The sequence below is a fragment of the Oryctolagus cuniculus genome, chromosome 2 (assembly GCF_964237555.1).
Source record: "Oryctolagus cuniculus chromosome 2, mOryCun1.1, whole genome shotgun sequence".
Taxonomy (NCBI): Eukaryota; Metazoa; Chordata; class Mammalia; order Lagomorpha; family Leporidae; genus Oryctolagus; species Oryctolagus cuniculus.
The window spans coordinates 34,939,414-34,952,680 of record NC_091433.1 but is presented as its reverse complement, the minus strand read 5'-3'; the positions used below and the strand labels follow the sequence as shown (position 1 = coordinate 34,952,680).

General features: G+C 42.1%; 1 protein-coding gene across 1 annotated transcript in view; it reads left to right on the top strand.

The window, feature by feature from the left end:
• Nucleotides 1-109: 109 nt before the first annotated feature.
• Nucleotides 110-13,267, top strand: part of APBB2 (amyloid beta precursor protein binding family B member 2) — a 397,255-nt gene continuing 384,097 nt past the window's right edge. The window contains exon 1 of the mRNA XM_070068136.1: nt 110-295. The gene's annotated coding sequence lies outside the window, so the exon portion shown is untranslated. The remainder of the gene's footprint in view (nt 296-13,267) is intronic.

Genomic DNA, 13,267 nt, shown 5'->3' with positions numbered 1-13,267 from the left:
CCAAGCGAGGGGAAAACGGCCAGCCCCGGCCACCCGGGCGCGAACCCCCCGTGCGCAAAGCCGGATGGTACGGCCGGGGCCGGGGCCCTTGCAGTCTCGCTCGCCGGTGAGATAATCAGGTGGCTGTGGAGATGGGTTGTGCGGGTGGGTGTTCCTTGAGTGTGTGGAGCGGTCCTCTGGATGGAGTCTTTGATTATTGGCGAAGTTTCTGGAAAACCATTCCTTTGTGCCATCCCAATCACCCGAAAGCTTGGGGTCTCTGAAGCATTGAGAGAAAGCACAGACTCCTCAACAGGTATACATTTAATATGGATATAAATACGTGTCCCCCACCCCCACCCCACCCCAGTCTCACAGCGGTTTACAATTGACCTCGGGCCATCCTCCATCAAACATCGGTCAGTGCAGAGGTTCGTTTTTAATTGCCTGCCTAGAATAAAACATAATCTGGTTGTTAGCAGATATTGCATTAGTAATGCTGATGTAATGTGACCCCCGGGGAGGATTTGGTTGGTGATGGAAAAAACGGTAGGAACCCGGGGATGTGACATGGAGAAGGCAGGCAGCTTTAGCAAACAGACCCGTAAGACCTAGGGGTGATTCCCAGCGGAGAGGCAGCGAAAGGGGAGGCATTAAAAATATATACACTGGGAAGCTTTGAAAAATGAAACGCTGGTTCCCGATAGCCTGTTCCCGGTGAAGAGGAAGGGAGATGGCAACTGCAGAAGCCGTTGTTCGCCAGTGATCTCAGGTGGGTTTGTGTTTTCAATCAGCATATTCAATGGAGGGAGAGGAAAAAGCCTATGCCGAGGGATAGAGAGAGAATGATGCCAGGAAAACTCAGCCACAGGAAGAAGTGGGGCTTGCAGAAACACTACCGAGGGTAAGGAAGCAAGAGGGCCGGGTATTTTAAAAACATGCCCAGAGCCAGATGATGATGGTGGAAGAACTGCCTGGTGGCTCGGCTCGGCTGAGATCCAAGGTTGGCAGGTGACGGAGAGAAGGAGGGTATGCGTTTGAAGTTCCTCCCTCTGCAGCGGACACGTCACGTGTGGCGTCTCATCTCATCCTTAGAGGGTCCAGTGAAGAAACTCTTATCAGTGCAGTTTCACAGGCCAGAACCCAGGGCTTACAGAGTTTCCTTTGGTAGGAATGTCTTGGGGTTGATTTCTCAAGTGAGAAGTCTGTCTGAGAAATCAGCCCTCGGACATCGGACTCTAAGCATTCATTCCCTTCTGAGATTCCACAACACACAGCTTCTGTTTCCTTCCTTTTTTGCCACCAGAAAAAAACCGACCACACATAATATTGACGGTGACGATAACGTTAGTGAGAAAACTGAACATGAAGGTCAAGACAGGTGAATAGGTGGTACAAGAACACCTGGTTACTTTGAGATCTTGCATTTAGATGGAGACAGATTATATTCCAAATTTACCTCATTTATTCATTCTCTGAAAATGTAATTGATCAGGTACCTGCTATGTGCTGGGTGCTGAGCTTGGAATTGGGTAAACAATGGTGAACGTGGTAAATACACGTGACAACTCCCCCGTGAGCTTTTATCAGTAATAAGAGCCGTGTCAGAGGGAGCACAGATCAAGAGGCCCTAAGCTAGTGGAGGGGACCAGGAAGGCTTCCTGAAGGAAGGGACTTTTTTTTTTTTTTTTTTTTTTGACAGGCAGTGTGAACAGTGAGAGAGACAGAGAGAAAGGTCTTCCTTTTGCCATTGGTTCACCCTTCAGTGGCTGCCATGGCCGGCGCGCTGCAGCCGGCGCACTGCGCTGATCTGATGGCAGGAGCCAGGTACTTATCCTGGTCTCCCATGGGGTGCAGGGCCCAAGGACTTGGGCCATCCTCCACTGCACTCCCTGGCCACAGCAGAGAGCTGGCCTGGAAGAGGGGCAACCGGGACAGAATCCAGCACCCCGACCCGGACTAGAACCCGGTGTGCCGGCGCCGCAAGGTGGAGGATTAGCCTAGTGAGCCGCGGCGCTGGCCCAGAAGGAAGGGACATTTAAGTTAAGAGCTGATGAACGGGCAGAATTTTTTGACTGATAGTTATTACCAAAGTAACTAGTGAAAGCGGTCAGGGAATTGCTATTAGAAATCTTTGTTGAAGGCATTCATTCATTCCATCAACAAATACATGCATTGAGAGCTTACTGTGTGTCAGTAACACCACGGCAACGAATAAAACAATTCCCTGTTGTCAGAGACTGGACATGAACAAACTTTATCCCAATCTTAGAAAAAGAAGTGGAGAGCAGGTGTTTGGCATAGAAGTTAGGATGCCATTTGGGGCAGGCATTGTGGTACAGTGGATTAAGCTGCCACTTGGGACACCAGCATCCCATATTGGAGTGCCTGGGATTGAGCCCTACATTCTTTGTAATCCAGCTTCCTGCTGATGTGCAACCTGGAAGGCAGCAGGGGATGGCTCAGGCACTTGGGTCACTGTCATCCATGTGGGAGACCTGGTCGGAGTTTCTAGTTCCTGGCCCAGCTCCAGCTGTCGCTGCCATTTGCTAAGTGAATCAGCAGATGGAAGATTGATAATTCTCTTTCTCCCTTTCTCCCTTTCTCTCTCTCCCTTTCTCTCTCTCTCTCCTTGTCTGTCTTTCAAGTTAGTAAACATAAATAAAGACCTCTCATAAGAAGATGCCACTTCTCTGGCTGTATCCCATATCAGAATGCCTGGGTTCAAGTCCTGCCTCTGCTCCTTACTCCAGCTTCCTGCTAATGGACACCTGGGAGGCGGCGGATGCTGCCTTAAGTACTGGGTCCCTGCCACACACGTGGGAGACCCCAGCTGAGTTCCCAACTTTCCCTGTGGTCTGGCCCAGCCCTTTGTGTTGCAGGCATCTGGGGGAGTGAAGCAGGAGATGGAAGATCTCTGTGTCTTTCTTCCTTTCCATTAGATAAGAATAAACTTTAAGAATGTTTTGATGTGGGTGGGGGGGTGAGCCGGAATGAACCGCTGAAACTGGAGGCCAGGAGATTTGCTATCAGTCATCAGCCAAATCCCAGAGCTCAGAGTTTGTGACTCAGAAGAGTGAGATGAACCCTTGAACAAGGGATTTCCTACCGGTGCTTGCTTGCTTGTGGGGTTAGGAACACAGCTCTGTAGGGTTGCTGTTGGTTGCCATTGCAGAGCTGGTTTTATAGCTTATTTCATTGACTTCTAGCAACAGTGTTGCTGCATAGAGTTACCTCAGCCTCTGGCTCCCTAGCAGTGGTTCTAAACCTGCCTTGTACCTTTTGTTGAAGCAGAGAGACACAGAATACATGCGTGTAAATTAGACTAAGCAGTATAAGTGGCAAAACTGTGGGATTCCCACAATGAGCTTTAAAGAAATAATAAAATGATGACATTTAATAGGGATTTTGATGATGGCTGCATGTTCTAAAAAAAAATTTGATAATTCTCTTTCTCCCTCTCTCCCTTTCTCTCTCTCTCTCTCTCTCCGTGTCTGTCTTTCAAGTTAGTAAAAATAAATAAAGACCTTTCATAAGAAGATGCCACTTCTCTGGCTGTTCTAAAAAAAATTTCAATAAGCCTGTTAAAAATGTAATAGGGATATGTGTAAAGTTACACATGGCAATTATTAAGTTGCTCTTTACTTAATGCATTTCTTGCTTCTGTGGTGGCAAAAATATATACTATGGGAAAACATTACATGAAAAACAAATCACCTTGATTATATCCATTTAAAAATAAACACACAAAGATCAAAAGGGAAAAGTATTAATCTATTAAATGTGCATCAACAAAATGAGGTAGATTTGGCTTTGTAAGCAGTACATGAGAAAAAAGATCTAACATTTTAGGTGTTATAATTTGAATAGAAAACTAATGAAATCTTAACTATATAGGAATGAGAAATTCAATTTCATTTTAATCATAGTAGGTTCCTGGATTCTTCTTTGAGACGGTTCCTCAGCCCAGTGGAGGAAAAAAATGCTGTGATTTATTAGAAATGTCCGCCCAGAGTGTGGGAAGGGAAACTGCTAAGAATAATCAGATATTTGCTGCATCTTTGCTAGACGAATATAATATTCATGTTGTAATCAGGGGAGAAAATTCTACCCACTAAATTAACCAGACTGTAACTGAATAGTGATACACACTGCCTGGTATATAATAAATGCCCATAAATACTTTTAAGATGAAATTTCTAAAGACCACACTTCAAATGATACAGTGATATAGTGGAGAGATTTTTGTGGGGGATGGAGAGCCAAATAATGAGCAAAACTGATAAGAACTTGATTGGGTTGCAGCCCCAGATGTTGTGGCATATGGGTGATGAACTTGCTCTCTATCTCTGCCCCTCCTATAAATAATATTTTAAAAAAATAGAAACTGAAAAGGCAAGCATGAAGCATTTTGCTGATATCAAGGTGTAAGATGTTCTCTGTCATTGAGAACTGGGATAGGAGCAAGGCCATGTGACAAGGCAGTGATCAGTGTTTGTCATTGCATACCCAGAACTTCCCAGAGACCTGAAAAATATCTGCTGGGAACATGGCAGAAAGAACTTCTGCAGGAGAAGGGAGGACAAGGGGCTTGATCTATATAACCCTCAGGCTCCCTTTTTGCTTTAGTATTTTGTGATTCTCCCCAGCATTTTCACTGATACTGATATACTCCCCAAAGTACTATGTTCAGTGCATCTACAAAGGGAAAAGAAGCAAGGATATTTTCTGGTGTGATGGGGGAACACTATGCACTGTTATTTAGGGGACTTGGATCCCAATTTTGATTCTACCACTAAAGAGTGATATGCTCTTTGGGTCCCAGTTTCCTTGTTTGGAATCCTAAGCATCTTAGATCCCATTTGGGTATGTGTATAAATGAGGCAACAAATCAATGAATGCATAAACTGTCATTCATAAATAAAGATGCCATTTCTGATTCATCAGAAATAGAATTTTTAATCATAGTATTATTTTTCTAGCAATAATGGAGGTGTGAAATGGATAGATGTATTTATTTATTTGAAAGGCAGAGTGACAAAGAGAGGGAAACGGAGATGGAGGAAGAGAGGGAGATCTTGCATCTATTGGTTCACTCTTCATCTCCCCACAACAGCCAGGGATAGACCAGGTCAAAGCTAGTATCCAAGAACTCTGTCCTGGTCCCCTGTGTGGGTGACAAGAAACCAAGTGCTCAAGCCATCATCTGCTGCCTGCCAGGTACATTAGCAGGAAGCTGGATAAAAAGGTAGGACTGAATCCCAGGCACGTCAATCTGAGGATTGTCATCCCAAGTGACAGTTTCACCTGCCACCACAGTGTCCTTCCTTGTATATAAATGAGGTTTCTGCTTCTCTTCCATTTCTAGAAATGGAAGTGTTGGGTCGAATGGTAACTCTGTATTTTACTTTTTCAGACACGATCAAACTTTCCCAAAGTGACTGTACTATTTTACATCCCCTCAAGCCATGTATGAGAATCGTTGTTTCTCCATGTCTTTGCCAACACCTGCTATTGTCAGTCTTTGCAGCTGGAGTCTTTGTAGTGGGTGTTTAGTGATATCTCACTGTACTTTTAATTAGCATTTCCCTGATGACTAATGTTCATCATCTTTGCATGCTGCTACTAGCTGTACAAGTATCTTCTTTGGTAAAATGTTTATTCAAATCTTTTGCCAATTTTTTTTTTTTTTATTTGAGAAGGAGAGAGAGAGCCAGAGAGCACTCCCATCTACTGGTTCACTCCCCAAATGTCCACAAAGGCTAAGACTGAGCCTGGTAACTCAATCCAGTTCTCCCACTTGAGTTATCACTGCTGTGTCTCAGAGTGCATGTTAGCAGCAAGCTGGAATCAGGTGGGGAGCCACGACTTGAGCCCAGCTTTTGCCCATTTTTAATGAGGTTTTGTGTGTGTGTGTGTGTGTGTGTATGTGTTTTAATCGTTTTTTGTATATTTGGGGTCCAAGGTCCTTATCAGATTATGGTTTGCAAATATTTTCTCCTGGTGTGTGATTTTATTTCAATTTTCTACATAGTGTTTTTAAGCCCGAAAGTTTTTAATTTTGATGAAGTTCAGTTTTGTCAAGTTTTTTGTTTATAGGTTATCTAAGAAATCTTTGCCTATTACCAAGATTTTCTCCTATATTTTTAGGAATTCTAGTGTTTTAGCTCTTAAATTTAGACTTATAACACATTTTGAATTAATTTTTGTATATAGTGTGAAATAAGAGTTCATTATTTGACATGTATATCTAATTGTCCCAGAACCATTTATTGAAAAGATTATGGTTTTTCCACTCAATTGCCTTAACACTTTTGTAAAAAAAAAAAAAAATCCTTTGGCTATAAACTATTTCTGAATTTTTAATTTTGTTCAACTGAAAAGTTTGTCTATTTTGATTACTATCTGTCTTGATTACTGCGACTTTATAGTACGTTTTTAAATTAGGTCAAGTCAGTTCTTCAACTTTGTTTTCCTTTTCAAAGATTTTTCAGCTATTCTAGGTACTTTGAATTTCCATATAAATTTTAGGATCAACTGATTAATTTCTGTCCATAAGAGAAAGAAGCCTTATTGGGTTTTATCTGGGGTTGAGTTGAATCTGATGATTTGGGGAGCAGAGCCAGGTTAACAACATTGGTCTCCAGGGCATGAACATGGAGTCTTCCATTTACTTAGACCTTTAAAAAAATTATCTTCGTAATATGTTGTGGTTTTTATAAGTCTTAATCTCTTTTGTTACATTTATTTATAAAATATTTTATTCTTTTTTTAATGTCACTGTGAAAACTACTTTCTTAATTTCATTTTCAGATTATCCATGGCTAGAACATAGAATTCCAGTCAATTTCGCATCTACGGCTTAGCTGTGTACATTTTTAAGTTCCAGTCTTTTTTTTTTTTTTTTTTTTTTGACAGGCAGAGTTAGACAGTGAGAGAGAGAGAGACAGAGAGAAAGGTCTTCCTTTTTCCGTTGGTTCACCTCCCAAGTGGCTGCTATGGCTAGTGCATAGTGGCCACTATGGCTAGTGCATTGCGGCCAGCACACTGCCCTGATCCGAAGCCAGGAGCCAGGTACTTCCTCCTGGTCTTGCATGCAGGTGCAGGGCCCAAGCACTTGGGCCATCCTCCACTGTACTCCCAGGCCACAGCAGAGAGCTGGCCTGGAAGAGGAGCAACCAGAACAGAATCCGGCGCCCCGACCGGGACTAGAACCCGGTGTGCCGGCGCCGCAGGCAGAAGATTAGCCTAGTGAGCTGCGGTGCTGGTCCAAGTTCCAGTCATTTTGATGTTGTTGTTGCCCCTTTAGGATTTTCTCCACAGGGGATCACCCCTTTACTGTGTGGCTGCTGATGGCTCTACTTAATTTGGTTTTTTAAGCTTTTTTTTTAAAGGAATTTATTAATAGATTAGATTCTCAAGTTCACAGCAAATGTATGGTACTTACAACACAATTCACATCAGTTCTCATGTTAATGTGATGTTAATACAAAGAGAACAGATTCAATCCTAATAATATAATACTCTTTCATTTCTCCCTCTTCTTCCCTCTCTTCCCTTCTTTTTCAGTTTTTGAAATTACATATTTTAAATTTCCATAATACTCAAAGGCTTAATACTCCTAAAGAGTTCAAAAAGTAAAAAAGACCATAGTTCAGCAGGAATATATCCAAAGGCTATAACAATAATCAAATAAAAATGTGACCATTTTGCTCATATAGTAAATTTTATAAGAATCACAGATCACTTAAATTATAGTACTATATCATTCTTAAACATTAGTTTGACAAAGATATAAAACAAGGTCTGACAAGACTATATTTGGAGCAATATGCATACACACAGACATTTCTTTTTGTTATTTGTTAATTTTTTTTTTAATTTTAGCACCCACATATAAGGGAGAACATGGCTTATTTCACTAAACATGATGTCCTCCAGTTAAATCCATTTGATACAAGTGGTAGAATTTCACTCTTTTTTTAAAAAAAAATTATTTAATTGAAATACGGAGTTACAGAAAGAGAGAGACAGAGAGAGAGAGGTCTTCCATCTGCTTGTTCACTCTCCAAATGGCCACAATGGCCAGAGCTGAGCCAATCCGAAGCCAGGAGCCAGGAGCCAGGAGTTTCCTCCAGGTCTCTCATGTGGGTGCAGGGGCCCAAAGACTTCAACCATCCTCCGTTGCTTTCCCAGGCACATTATCAGGTAGCTGGGAAGTGGAGCAGCCAGGACTCAAACCAGCGCCCATATGGGATGCTGGCGCTGCAGACCAGGGCTTTAACACACTGTGCCACTGTGCCTCAACGCCAGCTCCGCATTCTTTTTTTATAGCTAAATATTCCATGGCATACATATAACGCATTGCTTTTATGCATTCATCTAACGTTGGACATCTTGGTTGGTTCCGTATGTTGGCTATTGTGAACAGTGCTGCTTTAAACATGATGGTGCAGGTATGTGTTTGATACGGTACGTTCATGGCTTTTAGACATGTACTCAGAGGTGGGATTGCAGGATCATATGTCAGGGCTATTTCTAGTTTTTATGAAATCTCCATACTGTTTTCCACAGTCGCTGCGCTAATTTATGCTCCTACCATTACTGTATAAGAAGTCCCCTTTCCACATCCTCACCACCTTTGTTGCTGTTAGAATAATAGTCATTCTAACAGGAGTGAGGTGATATCTCGTGGTTTTGAGAACATTTCCCTGATGGGCACTGATATTGAACATTTTTTCATGTATTGTTGGCTATTGTTTTTCTTTTCTGAGAGTTATCTATTGAGGTCCTTTGCCCATTTCTTGGCTGGATTGGTAAGTTTGTTGTTGAGTTTTTTGTTACTAATATATTCTTTGATATTAATCTGAAATTAACAGATATAATCTGATATTAATCCTTCCTCAGATAGGTAGCTTGTGAATACTTTTTCCCATTCTGTTGGATGTCTCTTCAGTCTTCTTTTTTTTTGTGCAGAAGTTTCTGAGTTTGGTATGACCCAATTTGCCTACTTTTGCTTTTGTTTCCTGTGCTTTGGGAGTCTTCTCCCAGAAAGCATCACCTATACCATTATCTTGAAGTGTTACCCCTAAATTTTCTTCTAGCAATTTTATGGTCTCAGATCTTAAATTAAGATCTTTGACCTATCTTTAGTCGCTGTCTGTATGTGGTGAGAGGTATGGACCTAATTTCATACTTACACATATATCCATCCATTTTTGCCAACATGGTTTATTGAAGAGGTTATCCTTTCTCCAATGTAGGATCTGGGCACTTTTGTCAAAAATCAGTTGACTGTGTATACATGGATTAATTTCTGGGCTCTCTATTCTTTAAATTTTTTTTATGTGACGGATAGAGTTAGACAGTGAGAGAGAGACACAGAGATAAAGGTCTTCCTTCCATTGGTTCACCCTCCAAATGGCCGCCACAGCCAGCGCTGAGCCATCCAAAGCCAGGAGCCAGGTGCTTCCTCCTAGTCTTCCATGCGGGTGCAGGGCCCAAGCACTTGGGCCATCCTCCACTGCACTCCCGGGCCACAGCAGAGAGCTGGCCTGGAAGAGGAGCAACCGGGACCAGAACCAGGAGCCCATATGGGATGCCGGTGCCACAGGCGGAGGATTAACCAAGTGAGCCACGGCGCCAGCCCCTGGGCTCTCTATTCTGTTACATTGATCAATGTGTTGGATTTTTGTCAGGACCATGCTTTTTTTTTTTTAATATTTATTTATTTGAAAGGCAGAGTTACAGAGAGGTAGAGGCAGAGGCAGAAAGAGAAAGAGAGAGAGAGACATAGAGAGACAGAGACAGAGAGAGAGATCTCCCATCCACTGGTTCACTCCCCAAAAGGCTGCAACAGCCAGAGCTATGCCGATCTGAAGCCAGGAGCCGGGAGCTTCTTCTGGTCTCCCACACGGGTGCAGGGGCCCAAGCACTGGGGCTATCTTCTGCTTTCCCAGGCCATAGTAGAGAGCTGGGTTGGAAGTGGAGCAGACGGGACTCGAACTGGTGCCCATGGGGTGTTGGCACTGCAGGTGGCAATTTACCCACTATGCCGCGGTACTGGCCATAGTACTATGCTGTTTTAAGTATTATAGCTTCGTAGTATGCTTTGGAATCAGGTATTGTGATGCTTCTAGCTTGATTTTTTTTTTTTTTTTTTTTTGGCTTGGGATCACTTTGGCCATTCAGGGTCTTTTGTGATTTCTTAAGAATTTCAGGATTGTTTTTTTCTAATTCTGTAAAAAATGTCATTGGTATATTGATAGGGATTGCATTGAATATTTTGATTGCTTCAGGTCATAAAGATGCTTAATGATACTGATTATTCTAATCCATGAGCAAAGAATATCTCCATTATTTTGTGTCAGTGGTCATTTCTTTCATTTATGTTTTATAATTTTCATTCTAGAAATCTTTCATTTCTTTAAATTTATTCCTAAATATTGTTTTTATGGCTATTGTTAATTGAATTTCTTTCTTGATTTCTCTTTCAGTGAGTTCATCATTAGCATATATTTTTTTTGACAGGCAGAGTTAGACAGTGAAAGAGAGAGACAGAGAGAAAGGTCTTCCTTCCATTGGTTCACCCCCTAAATGGCCGCTGCGGCCGGCGCACCACGCTGATCCGAAGCCAGGAGCCAGGTGCTTCCTTCTGGTCTCCCATGCGGGTGCAGGGCCCAAGCACTTGGGCCATCTTCCACTGCACTCCCGGGCCACAGCAGAGAGCCGGCCTGGAAGAGGAGCAACCAGGACAGAATCCGGTGCCCCGACTGAGACTAGAACCCAGGATGCCGGCGCTGCAGGTGGAGGATTAGCCAAGTGAGCCGCGGTGCTGGCCCATCATTAGCATATTAAAAAGCTACTTTTTTATGTTTATTTTGTAACTTGCAGATTTACTGAATTGGTGTATCAGTTCTAACAGTTTTTTGGTGGCATGTTTACGCTTTCCATGTACAACATGTCATGTGTAGACATGAGTATTTTGACTGCCTTCTTTCCAATTTTGATGCTCTTTATTTCTTTCTCCTCCCTAATTGATCTTGCTAATACTTCCAGTACAATGTCGAATAAGAGTGGTTAAAGGGAACATCTTTGTCTTGTTCAGATCTGAGAGGAAATGCTTTTAGCCTTTCCCCATTCAGTACGGTCTTGGCTGTTGATTTGCCATACGTATCCTTTATGATATTCAGGCATGTTCTTTCTATACCTAAATTGTGGAATTTTTTTTTGACCACTAATGGATATTGAACCTTATCAAGTGCTTTCTCTGCGTCTATTGAGATGACAGTATGGTTTCTCTTCTCCATTCTGCTGATATGATTTATGACACTAATTGATGTGCAAATGTTGAACTACCCTTGCATTTTTGGCTGAAATCCCACTTGGTCATTATGTAGGATCTTTTTATTTATTTATTTTTATTTATTTTTTAAGATTCATCTATTTGCTATTTGAAAGGCAGAGTTACAGAGAGGCAGAGGGAGAGAGAAAGTGAGAGAGGTCTTCCATCTGCTGATTCAATCCCCAAATGGCTATAATGGCTAGACCTGGGCAAATCCAAAGTGGGGAGCCCAGAGCTTCCTCTGGGTCCCCCATGCATGTGCAGAGGCCCAAGAACTTGGACCATCCTCTCTGCTTTCCCAGGCCAAAGCAGAGACCTGGATCAAAAGTGGAGCAACCAGGACTTGAACTGATGGAATGCCGGCACTGTAGGCGGTGGCTTCACCTGCCACGCCATGGTGTCAGCTCCATGTGTGATCTTTTTCATGGTTTTGGATTCATTTTGTTGAGAGTTTTTGCATCTCTGTTCATCAAGGATGTGAAGTCTGTAGTTTTCTTTTTGTGTTGGGTTTTGCTATCAGAGTGATGCTGGCCTCATAAAAAGAGTTTGGCAGAGTTCCATCCTGTTCAATATTTTGGAGTAATTTAAAAAGTATTGGGGTTAATTCCTCTTTAAATGTTTTGTAGAACTCAGTAGTAAAGCCATCAGGTTCTGGACTCTTCCTTGATGAAAGACTTTAATTGTTGCTTTAATCTCTTTGCTTGTTTGTCGCTCCCCCTCTTCGTGGAGGAATGACACTAGATCCTGCGCTGTTCTTTTGTCTGCTCGGTCCTTCCCGGGTTTGCTGCTGGTCCTTCCCGGGTTGGCTGCCGACCCCTCCACCTCCGTGGAGGGGGCGGCTCCCCCTGCCACTTTCCCCACTTCTGCGGAGGAGCGGCACACTGCCGGCTGGCTCTCTCGGGGGCTGCTCAGGTGTTCCTTCAGATGTTCCCTGGTGCATGTTGTCTCTCTCCTCCTTTATAGTCCTCTTCCACCAATCCCAACTCTGCTACCCACACGCCGAGCACACTGCTCTCCTCCAATCAGGAGCAGGATCAGCTCCTGCAGCTCATCAGTCAAACTGGCGAGAGGCAGCTGCGTAGAAGTTGTTTACTCCTCTCCCAGTGCCATATTGTGGGAGAGCAGATGCATAGAATAAGTCTTAATTCCAGTAACTTAGTCTAGTCCGAGTTGCTCCCCACACTTGTGGGTCTGTTTAGATTGTCTATGTATTCTTCATTTATTCTTTTGTAGTTATGTGTACTTAGAAATTTATCCATTTCTCCTCGGCTTCCTAGGTTGTTAGCATATAGTTTTTCATAGTAGTTTGTTATGATCCTTTGTATTTTAGTGGTATTGGTTGTACTATTTCCTCTTTCAACTCTAGTTTTATTTACTTGAGATTTTTTTTCTCTTTATTTCTAAGCTTTTAGCTAGAGGTTTATCTATTGTGTTTATATTCTCAAAAAACACAGCTTTTTGTTTTGTTAATCTTCTGTATTTCTTTTTAATTCAAATTCATTTATTTATGCTCTGATCCTTATTATTTCTTGCCTCCTGCTAATTTGGGGTTTGATTTTTTCTTGTTTTTCTGAGTCTTTGAGATGCATCATTAGACTGTTTATTTGAGACTTTTTTTAATGTAAGCAGTTAATGCTATAAATATCTTAATACAGCTTTTTCTATATCCCACAGATTTTGATATGTTGTGTTTTCATTTTTATTTATTTCAAAATAGGTGTTAGTTTCATTTTTACTTTCTTCAATGATCCATCGATCATTTAGCAACATCTTGCTTAATTTCCACATATTTGTGAGTGTTCTATTGTTTTCTTCTTGTTGTTGATTTCTAGTTTTATTCCTTTGCAGTCTGAAATATATGGTATGAGTTCAGTGTTTTAAACTTACTGAGACTTTATTGTGGGTTAAAATATGGTCTATCCTAGAAGATGTTTTATATGCTGA